This window comes from Spea bombifrons, chromosome 10 (genome assembly GCF_027358695.1).
Source record: "Spea bombifrons isolate aSpeBom1 chromosome 10, aSpeBom1.2.pri, whole genome shotgun sequence".
NCBI classification, from domain to species: domain Eukaryota; kingdom Metazoa; phylum Chordata; class Amphibia; order Anura; family Pelobatidae; genus Spea; species Spea bombifrons.
The window spans coordinates 6,109,873-6,130,159 of NC_071096.1; positions in this window are offsets into that span (position 1 = coordinate 6,109,873).

Genomic DNA, 20,287 nt, shown 5'->3' on the forward strand with positions numbered 1-20,287 from the left:
AACAAAAATGACACTTTTTTTTTGGAACTTTTAGATACCTTTCGATATCCCAATGCGTTCGCGGCTGAACAAATGTATCGCAGAACCGATTGATTGCAAGCTCTTGCCCACAATGCCCACAAGTCCTTGGAATAACATATTGCCTCTAAACGCTTTGGGTTTATTGTTCTTCTTTGTGAACATTCCATGGAATCATTTGGTGCTTTATCCCCCAAATAGGATGTTTCTTTACGAAATTTCAGAATTACATGGCGCGAGATGAAAAAAATCAATACATTATTTAACCTTTTCTATAAATTTTTTGTCTCAGTACTCCTGATGCTTTGTATTTGCTGATCCGTCAGGAGGGCTGCCCGGTCCCCTTCATAACGCACAAATATTGCTATAGAATGGGATTTTTCAGCACAATATTTTGAAATTTTACTGACTATCCCCCTTTTGTTTCCCGCGTAACTTTATTTTTCCTTTCTTCAGCTGCACGCATAACTTTAAAATGGTTACTTTGTACTAAATAATCCATTTTTTTGGTGTTTACACATTAATGTAAAACCCCATCATATTTTACTATATTTTAGTAGTCTTCTTAACGTCCAGTTCTCATGATTTACATGATTATTCCTCCTCATTTAGTTATCTCTCCCCTATCATCAAGTTGCTGATCGCTGTTAATTGGTTCAGGCAGCCTTTATATGAAGGAGGGGGAAAATTGATTAGATTCTGCTATTTCTGCCACATTTAGCCACAGATCACGGCTTCCCCAACTAAATCTCTCCAAGACACTGACGCTGAGCAACAGACCGAAAGCCTGAGCTTTACTAAATAAATCTAATTCTATTAACCCCTTAAGGAATTTTGAGCCCGTACATGTACAGGCTTTGTCATTAAGGGGTTAAAAGCCGTGAAGGCAGCAGTTGCCCCCTTTAACTGCCCCTGGCTGATGGCTGCAGCAAAAGGTTGGTTATTACTGTTATTGAGAGTAAATCTCCTTCTGACGGACGCTTTGATTTTGTGCGAACAATGGCTGTTACCCCGCAGAGCAGGTGGATCAGACCACGGACAAAAAAAAAACCCAACGTGACACACATCTCCCGTTACCTCCACGTCACAGCGTGAGCAAACACAGGACACTAAAGTCTCATTCTTACCTACCGATGCGTGATTGGTTTTGTGTACAATACAACTGCAAGCTGAATGAGGAAGGGCAACTATGGCATAACCCCAACGCTCCACGGACGTCAATCAGACAGAAATACCTCTCTCTGTTGTCTTCAGAGAAGGCAGCCTGTCTGGCTTACAAAAGCCCGGCACGAGGCGCCTGTGTTGTATACCATTAAACGCAATCAGCGCTTCTGTTACATAAATAAGATAAACATCATAAATCCGAGGCCGAGCTCTACCTTTAAGCAAAGAGATGACCTTGCGGGGGGGGGGGTCTGCGCTGGCCGTTGAGGGACAGAAGCAGCTGAGAAGGCTGAGCCGACAGGCAGGTCGGAGACTTAAAGGTCAAGCTTCTCGGACGAGTACCCCGTACGAAGGGTCACAGCCCGTACCTGGATCAGCACGACTTCTGACGTCTCGGGCAGTCCAGCGTGGAAGCAGTTAAACCGAATTCCTATCTACGCAAATTTGAAATTTTTTTTTAAATCAAAAAGCCGTTTTTTAACTGTGCTGTTTGCTGTGAAAGCAGGGCGGTGAGGTGCAAAAGCCTGCAATTCTGCACAAAATATTATACATTTGCACACTTATCGCTAGTTCTTATTTAAATTGCGATACTAGGTAATGAGGGTCCTGCTCGCACTTAGCGGCGTCTGCAATTCTGTGATGATTTCTCGCCCCGGTTGCTAACATAGGGGGCTCGGACATGCTTCTCCTTATTGCCCTCAACATTTTCCCCATAGCTCCCCACATTCTGGGTCCCCGACCTTCTTCCCAACTTTTAATTTTAGCATTTCCCTGTCATCCAAGTGTCCTCTTTTCCGGGGCAAAGCCCGCCAAGCAGTCCCATTGTTGTGTTTTTTTCTGGGATTGAGAATCGTGGATCGGTTGTGGAGATCCTAAAATCTCCCCTGACCGACCCAGAAACTGTAGCATCATCGAAGCCGCCAGGTGGCCCTTCGGTTACAGTGGAAGTGCCGGTCTCTACTACTCTCACCTCACAACAATCCTTGGTCACACTTTCCAACAAAAGTGTCCCTATGCGGACATCTAATATATTGGGGGTATAGAAATGGGGAACAGGCAAAACCAGGCGACTTAATACCATAAAGATTTATGGCACACAATTGTATCCATGTCGGACCACCCTGCATTTATATCTCCTCTCGCCATAATTATTAATGTATTTATTCACACAGTGACAATTAGTAACAGCTCCATGTTCAGATAATGGCGTCTTCGTTTCCACGTCGCCCGTCGTCTCGGCCCTCGCAGCTGGTTCATACAAGAAAAGGGATTAAGGAATTTTCAGATCACCGCTAGGAGAAGCCGAACATTGACTTTGCTGTGTTGGGTTTGTCTATAATCCAGTTCCGTGTACTCAAGGATCTCGCAGTAATCCCATCCTAAATATCGAAGGCTCAAACCCAGTGATTCGTTAACAGCTGCCATCTATGTATCTATATGTAGCAATCCCAGCAAAACCCAACTGGGATCCATGGGATCCGTAAAAAACTGCTGCCATTTCTGGAAAACCAAGATAAATTCTCTCTATACTGTATATATTGCCAATGTATAGATCGACAGACTTGTACACATTTCTTTTACAGATCTGCTGATTGGTTTCCTGCACCTTTACCCATAACCCCCCAGTCGGAGTCCCATAATGCACTGGGTCACATTGTACATTGTTACATTATCTCCCTTTATATAAACTGTCATGGCCAGGGACCAGGATCTCAAAATGTTAACAAACCAAACAAAAATCAGTCTTTACGTTTCTGAATACTAACCTCTCTAATTACTCCTTTCTCCAGCTCAGTTTCTGGAATCAGTGATGTTTCACGTAGCCGGTAACCTTCCCGGTCTCTGGATATCCAAAGGGCCCTGTGGTTCTTAAAGTAATGAGTCAGACATTTATAAAAGTCATTTTTGTGGACTTAGTGGATCATTGACCAATAGAGGAGGTCCTCTGATCTCCCCTGACCAATCCAACGAGCTGGGACATTGATTGAGGTCTGCATTTTTTCACCTTAGACTTCAATCACAGCTGCCACGTGGTCACCTCGCAGTGCATATCAGACGAGCACCGAAGGTGACCGTAAAAGCCCCACCTGAAAGCAAGCCCCTAAAGTCGCCCATACCGAAGAAGGTCTCCTGCTTTGGACACCTGAAATGTTGAGGGGTATGGTGATCGGTTCATTCAACATTCCTCTCACTGTGAAGTTCCTCTTTGAGGATGAATCCGAGCAACTTGTCCAAAAAGTTCTGGACTTGATCTGTTTGTGTTCTCGTCTGAAATCGCGGATTTTGGCAGGGAATCGAGGCAGTTTCAGCACTCGTTTTGTTTATAGGGATAAAAACAGAGATAAAACATTCAGAAATAGAGAGCTGAGATTTCAAAGCTGTCTTCTGGGGCCATGCATGATGGTGACACCATAACTTTTTTTGTGGCCCACTTTTCACCTCTTTATAAAGCATGTAGACGGCTGGACTCTGGCTTTTAATTTGAGAAGAGATAAAATAAAAAAATGAATATAAATATATAAAGGGAATAATTCTTTAGAAAAGTAATACTGCAATCTGATACAAAATGTCATAAACATGTCAGCAGCTGCATTCCGAGCACAATGGCCACTTTATCGTCTTTTATTTTTTAATAGGAACACAGAGTCTTGCGTCAGTTCTGTCCAATAAACAGTAAATAAAAACCATAAATACCACCATAAGAACAATCAGGTTCTTTCTGAATAGTTTACTGTATGTAAGGAGCTCAAATTTCCATTAAAATACAAAACAGAGAAACTTCATTTATGTTCTACCAAAACCGAGGTAATCTCTTGTGTGTCCGCGGCCTCATTTGTATCATTACAGCTTGGCGCATATGTTTTCAACTAGGTCCCAAACGTTTTTGTGGGATATCAAGAGGCCTCTGAGGTCTATGTTGCCCCCAGAAGGTAATACCTTTCTCTAAACGCTTCATCTTCTCTCAGACCAACAGCTACAGTATATCCAGCTATAGCCAATGTCCTTACCGTCGTCATTACAGTCATATAAAACTGGATTGTCCCCACCATAAAAACGATGGTGTCCCGCCCCCTTGAGTCACTGGATCGAAACTTATGACACTTCTTTAGAACTTTGGAACCAAACTCAACCGTTGCATTCAAAGTATTTGATTCCACAATGGATACTTTTTAATCACACTAAGTACACATCTTCCAACATTTGGAAGCCCAACAAGGAACATGTTTGCTTTAGGGGTTGAGGTTCAGCTAGAGGAAAGGGTTAGCCAAGACTTTGTGACCTAATGAAATACATTTTATTTTCATAATGTAACACGTTTCTGGCTGTTTCTATAAACATTATCGGGGCTTTAAGGGCTGTAGAACGCTGTGATGCCCTCATACCCAGCAAACATTCCGAGCTCCTAGAAAAGAGACGCGTCGGGTGAGGAGAGAGAGACACAGGGATTTACTGTTAAAAAGTTGAGTCAGCATCTTCTAAGAACATTTTTAGTTTATTTTACTCTTCCTTTTTGCTTGTTTTCCGGCTTGATATGAAATCAGAATGGGGGAAAGCTCCTGGTTTCAGGTTGTTTCATGAAGAAGCACCCATTGAGTCTCTTTGGTGAAACGCCAACAACTGGATTACCATTAGATTTAAGTCAGGGACCTGTAAGACAAACAACATCAACTGGTGTTAACACACACATTGAAATCTGGTACCATAAAAACAGAATTTACTTGCAGCGTTAAGAGAAGAAACCACTGATAATCATGGTCCCCTAGTGTAAAATCGCTCGAGACAAAAGTGTTCTCTCTTGGGAATTCCATGTCAGTAATCAATTTACATTTGACCGCGCAGATAAAGATTTCTCTGAAGCCTGCTGTCAGGTGTTGAGTGACAGGGATCTTTACGCTGGCGGCACATTAGAGGACTTAGTGCATTGGATTCCATTTGAAATACAAAAAGAAATATGCGCCACTAATTGCCAGCAACGGCAATAACCTCCTAAATAAATAAATAAATCAATATATGTATTTAATAATAATAATAATAAATAATAATAATGATCATAATAATAATAAATATGTAATAGCATATTCAGCTGAGATATGAAAATGTAAAACGCAAAGATTAAAAGGATGGCTTTCATCTGATGGCTGCGATATCTGAAGGTAGAAACCTTATACCCCTAAGAAGGTGGCTAAGGGGTGAACGTGTCACAATGTATGCATGATATTTACTGGTATATAATTTAATTTAAAAGTGGTTATCCAAGGATTACGTTGACCATCGTTGAAGCCCCATTTATTTCTCTTATGGGCAAAACCAGCATTGTTTTCTTTGTCTTCATGTGGATCAGTTCATTTCCACCAACGTTACAAGAACTATGTAACAGAAGCCTGGGACTTAGAGGAACAAGAGGCCTTCAAACAAATGAAGAATGTCTCAAGAACAAAAAAGCTCCTTTCATTGCATTTCCACCAAAATTAAACTCAAATTAAAATAAAAAAAGTCACCCTAGGAAGACACAGCTAAAAAAAAGCAGACCTTACACAAACCTGATTCAATTCATTTTAAGTTTTAAAGGTATGATGTCATCTTTAACATCCGGCAGAATCATATCCATTTCCGCCCCAATGGATATTTTTGGATCCTCTTGCCTTTACCCATCTCTGTAAACATTTCAGCTATTAAAGGTTCTAAATAAATCGAGAAAACATTCTGGATTCTTGGGTAAGAATTTGAGGTGGGCCGACAGGTCGGTTTGTAGCAGAAACGAAATTTCCTAAAAAGTCCCCAAGAACGGTACGAGCATTTCAACAGAAATTGGACCAAACTGAGATATGTTTATCCGAGGACATTCCAGGCTAGTCAACGATTCTGGTATCAAAATTAAAATAACCTATAGAGTAAAGAAAAATAATTCCTGAAATTCTATTTATTCTATTTTCAGCTCTTTTATCTGGGTTGATAAGCTAAATATGTACAAAATGAAGGCGAGGAAGTCGAAAGACCAGTCACATCGATGCATCAGTCTGGAGCATGTAGGACGTTCAGAATGGATATTTCTGCCTAAAATGTAGTTTTCTGTTCCGTCTTGTATACCTTCTACAACACGTCTCGAAGATTTGTACCACGGACTCATAAGGCTAATGGAGTGCATCAAATAGCGATGCTCTAGAATGGAAAAGGTAAACCTGTCCTCACCAACTATTCTAATCTAATGTTGGTTAGATGCCTCAGAATGTATCTAATGGTATTTCTTCCAGTTAGAGTGGATTTTGTCCCGTTTCAAGGTAAAACATTGAATTCAAGAGCAATTATCAAGGGCTCGCTTTGACATCAAGGCCATCCTTCAATGGCGATGTTTCCTCGAGTTCCATTGTCGCTTTTTCTTCTTCATTTTTAGTCGTAAACTCTAGCGCCGGCAATTTATTTATTTTTACATTCTAAATGCCTAAACTCGTATTCTACCAATAAACAAAAATGTTTTACAGACAAAAGGAATCTCTGTATCTTTCTGTTGATCTGGCAACATTCTAAGTAGATATCAAAAAAGTGTATCTCGGACGTTAGCCGTCTGTCCTAATTATCCACGCTTGTCTGGTTACATCGCTGAAAACCTGTTGACCCAGACGAAACGTAAATCCATAATTTTGACAGGCAGAACTTCCTGTGTTTAATGTAGGCCCCAAACCCCAAGCCTCCCTTTCGACAAATCCTATCTCCCATTGTGGTGGATACATATTGACAGTTTGCATGTTTGAGGTTTGTGATCAAAGGCAGGTTCCAGAACCAAAACACACATCGATTTCAGTGGCCCTTTGCAAATTCCCCCCTGTCCTTTCATCTTGTTTAACCATTTGAGGTCCATAGGGCAGGGCAGCTCACTTGCTCAAAGGGATAACTTTCCAGAACCCATCTCATCTCTCTATCCAACTATCCAACTGATGAAAAGAATGTCGCTTGTGATTTTACAGAACAGCTGACCCATAAGAGGAAAGCAGTGACCCGAAGTGAGTGGTACAATACCGGTATATCCTGTGTGTGAGATTAAGTGTTATCTGAGCTTTAGAAATAAAGGTTACAAACAGTTTACATTGCACAGATCCTATCAGGATCCCTGTTAACAATGCCCGTGGTTTAGTGTATTTTTCCATCTGTGGGTGACATTAGTTCCTTAGATACAATAACTGGCAAGTTCTAGAAGAAAGTAGTAAAAAATAGGCATATGATGGTCATTTCTGATGTGTACTCAGATGTTACTCCTACCCCTTAAAGGGGGCAATCGCTGAGATCAGTCTTCCAGTAGATCATTTCCTTATGAAGAATTAACCTTCCCGCACTCCATCCTGTTTCTGAGAGCTTTGATAGAAACCAAATAAGCTCCCCATCAGAGGGCAACGATGGGTTAATATCTGATGCCAATGCTGGTGGTGCGGGAGCAGAGATGTTGTATTTGTTGTATTGCAAAAGCTTTAATCAACCACTGACATAATCTCTAATGCACATAAAAAGATTTTATCACACAATCTCACGTTTGCACAGACACTTCCTTGCTCATAGATACACATCCATGCTCACACACACTCACACATACACATCCATGCTCACACACTTACACATACACATCCATGCTCACACACACTTACACATACTCATCCAAGCTCACACACACTCACACATACACATCCATGCTCACACACACTTACACATACACAGCCATACTCACACACTTACACATACACATCCATGCTCACACACACTTATACATACACATCCATGCTCACACATACTTACACATACACATCCATGCTAACACACACTTACACATATAAATCTATGCTCACACATACTTACACATACACATCCATGCTAACACACACACATACACATCCATGCTCACACACACTTATACATACACTTCCATGCTCACACATACTTACACATACACATCCATGCTAACACACACTTACACATACACATCCATGCTCACACACACTTACACATACACATCCATGCTAACACACACACATACACATCCATGCTCACACACACTTATACATACACTTCCATGCTCACACATACTTACACATACACATCCATGCTAACACACACTTACACATACACATCCATGCTCACACACACTTACACATACACATCCATGCTAACACACACTTACACATAGATGCTCACACACTTATACATACACATCCGTGCTGACACACACACTTGCATATACATATCCATGTTCACAAATGTACACATACACATTCATACTGACACACAAACATCCTTACCCACTTTCTGTCATACCCCCACCTCACTGGCAGCAGCTTTCTATCTGGCACTTGAACGTTGTACGAGCAGACTTGTGTTTAACCGCAGGGGCACGTAACCTCATATTACCCCACTGCGTTCCTGCTTCCCTAGGCTGATCCAAAATTGTTCACAAAGGGCAAGTCCATACCTTTGTAAACAATTCTGGACCGGACGGGGGAAATAGTGGAACCCCCTGATGAGTGACACCTTGAGTGGACCCCCGCGCCCCCCTAAGTACACCATTGGTTCAGACCTTTGTGAATAGGCCCCCATAATGTTGTCCAAAGCTGAATTTTAGAGATTTAAAGCAAATTTATTAATCCACAGGAAGGGTTGATGAATCAAGCACAGAACGCTCTCTAACACCCACTTGTGTAAATAGGATTTGCTGATTATACCCTGCGGATTATTGTTTTTTTTCATCTTGCGCGTCGTGTTTGGAGAACAATCCTTTTTTTTTTTTTTTTGTTCTAAGCAATCCTCTCTTATTTAAATCAATTGTTAAATAAACATTACTTTCTGAAAATGTTCCCAAAAGCGCAGAAAAAAACAAATCTTTTAGCACATTTTGGTTTACAATGCCTAAAGCTCTCAAAGTCAGCAGAATTTGCCATCGAACATAAAGCTTTGAAACATGTTTTCTTTTGCGACGTGAAACGCCATAAATCTTGCGTGTATTATAAACATTGTAATACCTTAAATGCGCGGTTGCCCTTTTTTGGTGAAATCAAATTTCCCCCAAACTATGCGCGGCTTCCACCCTTCTGCAATCCTTTCTACTAATATATTTCATTACATAATCGCAGCCAGCCGGGCAGAGGTCTGGGGTGCTGCGGATTTTCGTACGGCCAAATAGTTGGGAAGTTAGTGTTTAAGGTACGGTTCATAACCTCAGTTTTGGACGAAGTCCTAATGGAACGGTGTCTCAGAACATAATGTTTGTGTGACGGAAAGCAAAGGAAGTCCTGGCCGTCTCAAATATTTAATGGAAGCGACGTTACACTATGTGTCTGTGTAATCACCGTACCATGAAAAGCAAAAAAAAATAAAAAATAAGACAAAATTTTTTTTTTCAAAAGGGATAATTCTGTCACATAAAGTTCTGTTTGTTTAAGCTGCCGTTATTGTTGGAGATGGAACAGACGCGTTCGGTGAAAAGCTCCGAGCCGCCATATATTCATAAAACCAGAGTCTGTAGCTATGGCTGATTTTTTATTTAATATGTCTGTTTTAGTACGAGCCAAAGTTGTAAAGTGATTGTTCGGTCTCTGCCTGGCCAGAGGATGCCGGTACCATACCGGTACGTGACCCGAACCCTGCTTCCTCCTTTTTCGACCTAGTATCCGATAACCCTCAGCGACAGTAAGGTCTCCTCGTTACAATAATATGATTTCGTTGGATACCTGGGGTTTTGTAGAAACGACTAAATAAATTTGAATCCCTAATAGCTCATCACAGGAAATCTAAAGGCAGTGACTTGTTGATGGTGCCAACCAAAACACTTCTAATAATGGTCCTCATGGAAACCATGGAATGGTAGACGGTAAAGATATTCTCAATGAAGTCAAACAGGGAGAAATACGCCAAACGGGACGTTCCGATATCATTAAATCAGAGTATTAAGGGATGAACTGCAGATTGTGTGACCCTCGGAATCTGCAAATTTGCCCCAGACGCTGAGCTTGGGGTAAAAGAATTACCTAGAAGAATTCAAGCTGTTTTGAAGGCAAAGGGTGGTCACCAAGTATTGATTTAGATTTTTCTTCTGCTCGCTCGCTTTTGCATTTTTGTTAAATGATAGAAATAAACTATTAAAAATGTCTATTTTTGAGAGCATTCATACTTTACAGCATTTTTTCCACACGTGCCTAACACTTTTGCACAGTACATACACACTACCATTCAAAAGTTTAGGGTCACTTAGAAATGTCCTTGTTTTTGAGCAAAAAAAGCACATTTTGTCCATTCAAATAACATGAAACAGATCAGAAATCCAGCACAGACGGGGTTAATGTTGAAAATGACTGTTGTAGCTGGAAATGGCTGATTTTAAATGGAATCTCTTCATAGGCGTAAAGAGGCCCTTTATCACTCTCATCACTCCTGTGTTCCAATGGCCCTTTATCACTCCCATCACTCCTGTGTTCCAATGGCCCTTTATCACTCCCATCACTCCTGTGTTCCAATGGCCCTTTAATAATACAAAATGACTGGCCTTCATGTATTTTTAGAATAGGAATGAATGTCAGTGAATATTTGGGGATTTTGGTCAAAGGACCAAAAGAAGAGTTTGCCTAAAACACTAAGGCGATCTTCCATATTAACAATGCGTTATACAGGGCCAGCTCGGACTGATCTAAAACATTCAGTTCTCCTGGCTTAGTAAATATGCCCCTATGCGTTAGGCTGCCAATGGCTGGAGTCTATGATCAGTCTCGTGACCGCATTATCCGTGAGAACGCAAATCCTTCTTGGACGAATGGATGCCTCTCAGCTGTACTGATGCATTGAGATACCCGGCACAATAACCCTGCTCATGTTTAATATTTGCGGAAAGGATTAAGCCTGGCCCAGTGACACAATCCTTTATTAGAAGGTAACGTTAGACGTCGGATCTGTGAGTCGCGTATGTTTTTTTTTCTTCCTATCACTGGACTAAGGTCAGTTCATACAAGTTACCCGCAGCCGTGTTTTCATTAGAGATCCCCCCCCACCCCAAGTACAAATAGAAGGCACAGATTATCCGCTATGGAGCTCTGAGGTTTAGTGAATAGTTGGATGCTTCTGTGTATGTTTTGGAAGCCCTTGAATGTCGGTCCCCGTATTTACACTCCTAATGGGGTAGTCAAACCAGATTAATAAATGAAATGCACCGAGACCTCTTCAGCCGGTCTGCGCAGGGTGGGGCAGAACGGTCCCTCTCTGCCGGCAGATGTTTCCAATATGTCCGTCTTCTGGTCCTCAGCTACATCACCCAAGTGTTGGCTGTCCAATGACCGTAAGATGGGCAAAGACCTACATCATGATGGTAATTGGACCAGTGAGGTGCTCTCCAATGCATATGATAGCTGAGAGTGGCGTCCCCCTCGTAGAATCCCAACATATCCTTTTGCCTCTACCCCCCAGCTGCACCGCCGGCACTGCCAACTCTTCGGGGGATGGAGGCAGTCTAACGAGACCCATCGTGCGTGGTAAACAGTTTCTGAATACTTTCATTAATCCCTGGCCATATCGGATATCTAGGATAGCCTTATTCCTATGCCATGCATGCTTCAACTCCTCCAAAGTATTATTAACATCTACTGCTTCAGCTGAAAGGCTATTCCATGCGCCCACCACCTTCTCAGTAATGTAATACCTCCTGATATTACTTTTAAACCTTATAAATTAAGACTATTGACTCTCTTGTTTGTTTCGCATCCATTCATTGTTCAAGGGTCACCCTGGGAGCCTGGAGCCTCCCGTCAAAAGCAAAGAACCGGAACTCTGGAACCTTTAAGTTGGGAAGGCGACCTATCGTTTCCTCAATCTCTGTTTCTTCTGATTAATATCTCTTTCGTGAGTAATAATATCTTTAGGTGAGCGATAAAACATGTTACACAATAAGGGTATTTTGTAGAACGGCGTGGGAGTTGGACGTCACATGACGAAAACATGACCTCGGAATTTCAAGGAGTAGTGAAATCCTCCCAATGATTTTATCTGGGAATTTAAAAAAAAAAAAAAGAAATGAAAAAAAAAGGTCTTCCTTGTTTTTGTAAACTGGTGCGGTGTTTGAAAACACGGCTGGATCGAGCTTAAAGCTCCTCCGGAGTAGGAGAGATGGGAGACAGATGTTCCTGTTTATTTTCTTTAACATGTATATATTATTACTGCTGGGAACCAAACATATAGTTTAAGGTCAGACCTTCTATTCTGGACCTGATCCTTCATGGATCGTACTCTCTAGAAAGAATACGTCGCTTTAATTCGAGAGCGATACCCCTGACAAGGTGAATCGTTGGAGGAGATCCCCAACACGAAAACCCAGAAGCTTGTTCGTTTTCATTCATATCTTTATTCTTCTGAGCCTGGGAAAGATCCCGTCGGTTCTCTGCTCCAGGGGTCAGTGATACAAAGTCTCAACAATTCAACGATAAGAGAGAAACAGGGAATGCCATCAAACGTAGAAGGAGCATTCCAGATAGACCCGCGGAAAGCGAAGGATATTGGGTTACGTTACCAAGCTCAGTTGACTGGTAGGATGTAGAACCTCATCCAGATGACTCTATGAGATTCTGTATAGTGATAAGTGTAGCAGAGCCCGTGAGCCATTTTATAGACGACCCATAGGCATTACCAACACTATGGATCTTATTAGGGTCGGTTATTTGTTTTATTGAAGAGCTGTTGGAACGAGAGGGCATTTAGGACCTTAAAGTTCCACCACCATAAGGTCTAAACTAGATTGTAGGCTCGCAAGAGCAAGACCTTCTCCTTTTGTACAAGTTTGTGAATTTACATTTATCCTACCCCTCTGATTGTAAAGTGCTACGGAATCTGCTTTTCCTAACAATCAATTTGCCTTTTAAACTTAAACTTGGATCAGCGAACATAACATGCCATTACAACACAGGAGTGATGGGAGTGATAAAGGGCCATTACAACACAGGAGTGATGGGAGTGATGGGAGTGATAAAGGGCCATTGGAACACAGGAGTGATGGGAGTGATAAAGGGCCACTGGAACAGAGGAGTGATGAGAGTGATAAAGGGCCATTGGAACACAGGAGTGATGGGAGTGATAAATGGCCATTGGAACACAGGAGTGATGGGAGTGATAAAGGGCCACTGGAACACAGGAGTGATGGGAGTGATAAAAGGGCCATTAGAACACAGGGGTGATGGGAGTGATGGGAGTGATAAAGGGCCATTGGAACACAGGAGTGATGGGAGTGATAAAGGGCCACTGGAACAGAGGAGTGATGAGAGTGATAAAGGGCCATTGGAACACAGGAGTGATGGGAGTGATAAATGGCCATTGGAACACAGGAGTGATGGGAGTGATAAAGGGCCACTGGAACACAGGAGTGATGGGAGTGATAAAGGGCCATTGGAACACAGGAGTGATGGGAGTGATAAAGGGCCATTGGAACACAGGAGTGATGGGAGTGATAAAGGGCCATTGGAACACAGGAGTGATGGGAGTGATAAAGGGCCATTGGAACACAGGAGTGATGGGAGTGATAAAGGCTCTCTGTACGCCTATGAAGAGATTCCATTAAAAAGTTTCTAGCTACAATAGTCCTTTACAATTTAGATTAACTCTGTCTGTGCTGGATTTATGATCCATTTCATGTTATTTTAATTGACATTAATTTAATTTTGTGTGAATTTTAAGCTTAAAAAGCTTGAGGAAATCTTCCATGTCAAATAGGTGATGGAACCTGTTCTAAATGAGCCAACGCAAATGTAGCAACCGCTGCCAACGGACTCAACAGGATGTATCGTCCCAAATCGACGTCTCCGAAGCGTGACCTTGTGTGTTCGGAGAGGGCCGCGGTGCACACAGAGAACCTGCTCCCACAGGACACCATGAGAATTCGTGAATTAGAGGCTGGGAAGTAAAGCGGAGCGACAGCATTTACAGGATATGTCATCCCAGGCAGATTTAGACTCGTTATGAAGAACGACTTCCGTTTGGTTGACAAATGGGAAGTCATTTATCACGACACGGAGGAGTCTGGAAGCACCGATGTTTATTCCAGCGGGGGAAATGAGCCCTTGTCAGCCGAAAAGAGGACGATTTCACAAAGTTCATTTAGGAAATGATTAATAAAGGAATTATCCAGGTCTGGATTATACCTGCTTCTCGTCTTCCGATCCATTTTAATCATATTGTTTGCCTGCACAATCTCTGTCATATCCTTTATTTAAAAAAGCTTCCCATGCTTTGCTGCCAAATACGCAGAGGCAGCCGGATCTGAACAGGTTACGGCCGCGCGCGGAAACCAAACCGGCTTCATTATGGTTGAACGGAAAGCCAAAATCTCATCAGCGCATAAAACACCGTGAACGGACATATTTATTAACATATTATACGGGGCAAAGATTCAAAAGCGGTCTTATCACCGTAGCAACCAAGGGAATGGACACTTAATCAGCAGCATACTATGATACAGTTGCTATGGCGATAAGATTACTTTAACACTTTACACTAGTTTTAATACATAACCCCCAATCTTGCTCAACCAAATCACACTAACATTAAGTATAACTTTACAAAATGATCCAATAAAGTATATTTAATATATTTAATGTAATGGTGTTTGCAACATAAAATAGACAATATACATACAGAAACCCATTTTTTGGTTATAATGCGGGAGCAGCCACCCTTTTCTCCGGGTCTTCATGATGATTCCTCCCCGTTAAGTTAGTCCTACCCCATAAACCCAATAAAGTTAATTAGCTTTAAACCACATCATTCCTTGACAATTAAATTGATTGAAGGGGAGACCACCTTCTCGGTGGTGGCGAGTGCTGGTTGCCACCATCATGCGTTGACCGTTCGAGGGGAAACTAGACGAACGTGCCAGAAGTTGGGACGAGCGGACATGAATCCGAGCCGGAACAAAAGCCAAATTTAAAAACAACGCATTTAGACAGCAGAAGTTTCCATAATGTAAGGCCGATAAGACCAAAAAACATAAGAAAAGAACAGGTTTCCATAACGATGGCAGCGCCAGGCAAATAACAAAACATCGAATCTACATCTATGAGACCCATACGCTCAGAAGAGCGAGGGCTTCACATCCATAAACTATGTGATTTCAGGACATTTCTGGAGTAGAAAAGAGGATTTCAGGGTGCTCGCTGATGAACAATAGTTTTGGTGTCAACACAGCATTTATATTGCATTGTAGGAGTCACGGAATATATTGAGTTTGGATCTTTGCTGCACTTGATTCTGATACAAAGTAGTTCAAAATTCTAAAGTTCCGTATGATTCCTCGGTCGTCACGCTTGCCTTACGTCACGCGAAACACAGAGCCGAGCTGTAACATGATCTGCAACCCGGTCAAACAGCCATCGTTTGAGGAGCACACTGCAGAACGCGGCGATTCAACGCGATTCAACGCCGTCTATTAGTTATTACACTAAATGTCAAGCAAATTATTATAAATGTCTTTTATTTCTACGGCGCCGACAATTCCCGCAGCTCTTCTTACAGTCCCTACATTCAAAGGGTCTGACGGAACTATGACATATAGACTAAGCCAAAGCGGTACATTGGGGATCTGCGTAATCTGTGCAGGTAACCCTAAAGTTTATAACACAAAATGTAGAAATGTGATCTGCCTTTATTGTCACAAACAACCACATGCTGCTCTCCCCTCCTCTTTATCTTTATCACTCTTCTTTCTCTTTATCTCTCCCCTTTTGTCGCCATCTCTCGACCCTCTCATTATTTCTCATTATTTCTCCCCCTTCTCATTATCTTTCCTCTTTCTCATCCCCAGCGGTTTCAATAGGACGGGAATAAGATTATGTAGGTGGGCAATGGCTCCCTCTGCCCCCCCCATTGACACTTCTGGACGGATTTAATTAGTTTAGTTACTTACCTTACTTATCAAATGTATAAATTAATTTTACCCCTAGCCCCAGGAATGTGGTACAGGGTATTATTAATGATTTATTATTATTAATGATTTATTATTAATAATAAATAAATATAAATAAATATTAATAAAATATAATAATAATAATAATAATAATAATTATTATTATTATTATTATTATTATTTATGGACAGAACTAGCTGTATGTTCTTGCCTGAAACTACTTGATTTACCACTAGGTGGCAGAAAAGAGCTGTAAATCACCGGAGCAAACTAGCCTTAAAGAAAGCATTAAAGAAAAAATGTGATGGTTGGACTACTTTTTTCTAGATACTGTCTACATATCATCTCTGGCCGTGTTATAATTCACACATTAATGTGTTTATAAATATATTCCATAAAGCAAGAGTAAACAGAACTCGCGACATTGAAATAAAGCCGCTGTTCCACCTTTTCTGCTAAAATTAAAACTTTGGTAAATAAATGCAGCATAAGAAGCAACATTTCTAACACTGTCAAAAGGCCAAAGGTTTCTTTAAAAGAATTGTTTAATCAGGTGAAAGTAAACATTTATGTATTTGTTGCTGGAAACATTTAAATGCCAAAGCAGGCACTTCATGGTGTGTAGAAAAAAAAACATTTTAAAGATTCAGTGCCATTTATATGTGATCAGACCATTAGGGGAAGGGATAAGATAAAATAAACGTTTTGGTTGCAACGCACCAAAATATCACTATCTGTCCTCTCTAGTAGTAAAATAGAGGACAGATGGACAATTAGCATGGGTTACTGGGGCAGATTAATATGGATCATTAAAGTACTTATGTGGTTAATGATGTCAGAGCCAAAGGGCAAGAACTGGCAATTTTACAAACAGGGGTACCAAAGTAACTTGAAGTACAGTACATCCCAGACAATAATTGTAGATCTTCATGATCAAACACGGAGAGGGTTAATTGTACTATTTCTTGTGGTTTGCTAAATTGTAATGGCAGAATGTATTCCCTGAGTTCCATTTATCAAAGGAAACGGCAACCTTGTGGCTTTTAATTGCTGCTCACAAAATCAATTTAAGACATTAAACTCAAGACTAACATTATGAAGCTATGAAGACTAATGTAATCGGCAAGTCTGTCTGGTAACAGATGCTCCAAAGACTTGATACTTTTCCTCCTAGAGGTAGGGTAACCGAGTAACATATTAACACAGTAATCTAGAAGAAGCAAAACAACTTATCCTGTCCTTTTAACCCGTTATATGCCAGTCTATTCTTCTGGTAAGAAATCCCTTATTTAAAGCATCAAATGAATTCCGTGAATTCCACATCTTTACGGTTCTTACTGTAAAGAATCCTTTTTTGCCGCTTTAGGTGAAATTTCTTTGATACGTGACGTCTTGTGATGGGGATTTAGAGTAGAACAGGACATCAGCTGATCGGCTGCTGGATATAAACCAATTCAGCTAGGATATATAGCTTTGCTGCAGATGATAATCGTGGTAATGTTATCTAACATGTTGGAATGTACCCTGGATACAAAATTACATTTTAACCACGGTGATTATTCTGTTATACTGTATACGTCCTCACCTGCTGGTGCTTGGTACCAAACAGTTATGTATTTTCATTCACTACAGTGACGTCTGGCTTTTAGTGACATGTATATTACTCATACTCATACTACAGTGAGCTGTGGCTTGTTTGGAAAATTTTCCTTTTTACCAAAAGTACTCTACTTCTTAGTAGGTAAAGGGGTAGTTGAATGTCTCAGACAGCCTCACTAAAGAAGAACACATATTTAAGATGACCTGATTATTATTATTGACGTTGATTGGCTGCTTGAAACAGCGAATCAGCGGCAGGAAAACGCTCCTATTGGAAAAATGGGATCTGCATACAGAGAGGTCTCATTAGACCCCATCCAGCTATGGATCTGACTGGTACTGAGTGTAGCTCATGTCAGGAGATGCGTTTGGCCAATCACATCGTCTGCACGGGGAATAGCTGGGTGGTGGGATTCCCCATGTATTTGCAAGGGGGGCACAACTTCAATTTAAAGGGACCACTCAGCTATTAAATACATTAAAGTGCATGGGGTATGGGTACGGGGTCCCTTTAAATACTTACAGCCGCCTAGACTACTTGGTCTCTCTCATAGATTCTCCATATGTTACTAAACCCTGGTGACACATCTTCCAGAGACTTTCCTAATGAAATCGCTGCTGCGTTACTCACAGGTTGAGTCCTTTTACTGAGAGTCTTAGTACAAAAGGTCTGTTCAGCCAGCCGATCCCTGACCATGTTACTCATCCGATATTTACTCACTGTTCATGATTTCACAGTAGGCCAACATCATGATTACAATATTCGTAAAATCAAACATATAGATTTTTTATAGTGGGAGTCTACATGCCTTGCAGCACAACGGGCGCATCTATCCAACACTTAGAGAGACCTTCTGTACTCATACTAACTGTCTCTTTAAACACCCAACCAATGGGAAAGCTGGACACTAAGAGCTTAGAGCAGGGGTCCTCAAACTGCGGCCCTCCAGCTGCTGCAGGACTACACCTCCCATACTCCTCAGCCAGCCCCTTAGCTGAAGGAGCATTATGGGAGATGTAGTCCTGCAGCAGCTGGAGGGCCGCAGTTTGAGGACCCTTGGCTTAGAGGGCTCCTGGCAGGGCTGCATACACCCATAGTACCTATAAGCATTGACCCCTATAGGAAAATGCAAAGGCCACCAGGTGGGAAATCCAGTGCATACGCAGGATATACCGGAGCAAACAATTATCACTGAGACAGATATTGCTTATATATTATCAATATTTGGATCAAGAGTAGGAAGGTTAGGTAGCAGGGTTAAACTTGATGGTCTTTTTTCAAATGTATGTACTATGTAACTACTATATGTAACTATGTAAGAACTGGAGACTTTGGCTGCAGAGATAGAAATAAACTTTCTCGATCAAAATAAATAAGTTTGAGTTCATTTGGTCACCAAGTGAAAGTAAGATATAGGATTTTAACCCCTCAATGACAAAGTCTGTACATGTACGGGCTCAAAATTGTTTTCAATGGGTTTAGGGACCGCCAATTGTCCTCAAGGGGTTAAAAGGGAATCAATCAGCTGAAGCCGTAGCGTGTGGCCGGGCATATCCAGCTAGAGAGGCAGACGGGGTAAGTATGCGGGGCTGTTGGCCGGCAGCCCACCGGGCATTTGCCAGTGCGCCAGATGGCCACCGACAAATGACTGTTACACTTTAACCCTATGAATCCCAGATCAAAGGACCTCACATTGTGAAGTATTATCCATTCACAGGTTGTGCCCAGTGCCAGGATGCAGCTGCTTTTGGTCATCACGTGGCGTCCCCTACTCACAGACCGTGTCCTCCAACGGAAAACGGAAGCCTTCTCTAAGCCGCATCGCATCTTGCTGCAGACGCTGCAGGACGATAGAAACGGATACAATGAATTTGATTTGGGTGCTGAGACGTTAGCTTTGCAGTAATCAGGCGGTGCCCGAGCACCCATTAATAATTTAACTTTCCTCCTCTGGCAGGGCGTGCCCGGTTAATGCCACGGCGAGCTTTTCTTTGTAATATTTAAAGGACTGCGGTCGGAGGTGGTGGATTCTGCCCGCTGTCTTCCTTCCAGAGGTTGCGCAACATTGACAGGACAGGATGTTACCTGCGATCAAGCCACGTATTACTACGTTTAATGACTTTTCAGTCAATACACAAGTTGGAAAAGCACCAAAAATAAATTCTTTTCAGAGATGTCTCTGCAAAGGCAATGAAAGATAAAGGGAAGCGGACATTTTTCCATAATGATACATTTCACATTTTTTTAATACGCGTAATAAATGCATATCCGTACATCACTGCGGGATATGACGGTGCTATATAAATCAATAAATAATACTAATAATGTAAAATAGTCTCTTACTTTGAAATAAAATACCTCCAAACCTATTACATTGATTGAAACACAAAACGCACACGCTATAGGTACATATACCTTTATTCTAGAAGCTAGGAATTTGTTTTATTATTTATTGTTTTATATAGCGCCATCATATTCCGTAGTGCTGTACCATGGGTAGACAGGACATTACAGGAAGCATTATAACATTAAAAAAAAAAAAAAAATTGGAAAAGCCATTAATGGAACCCTAATGAAGAATATAGAAGAGTTTGGGT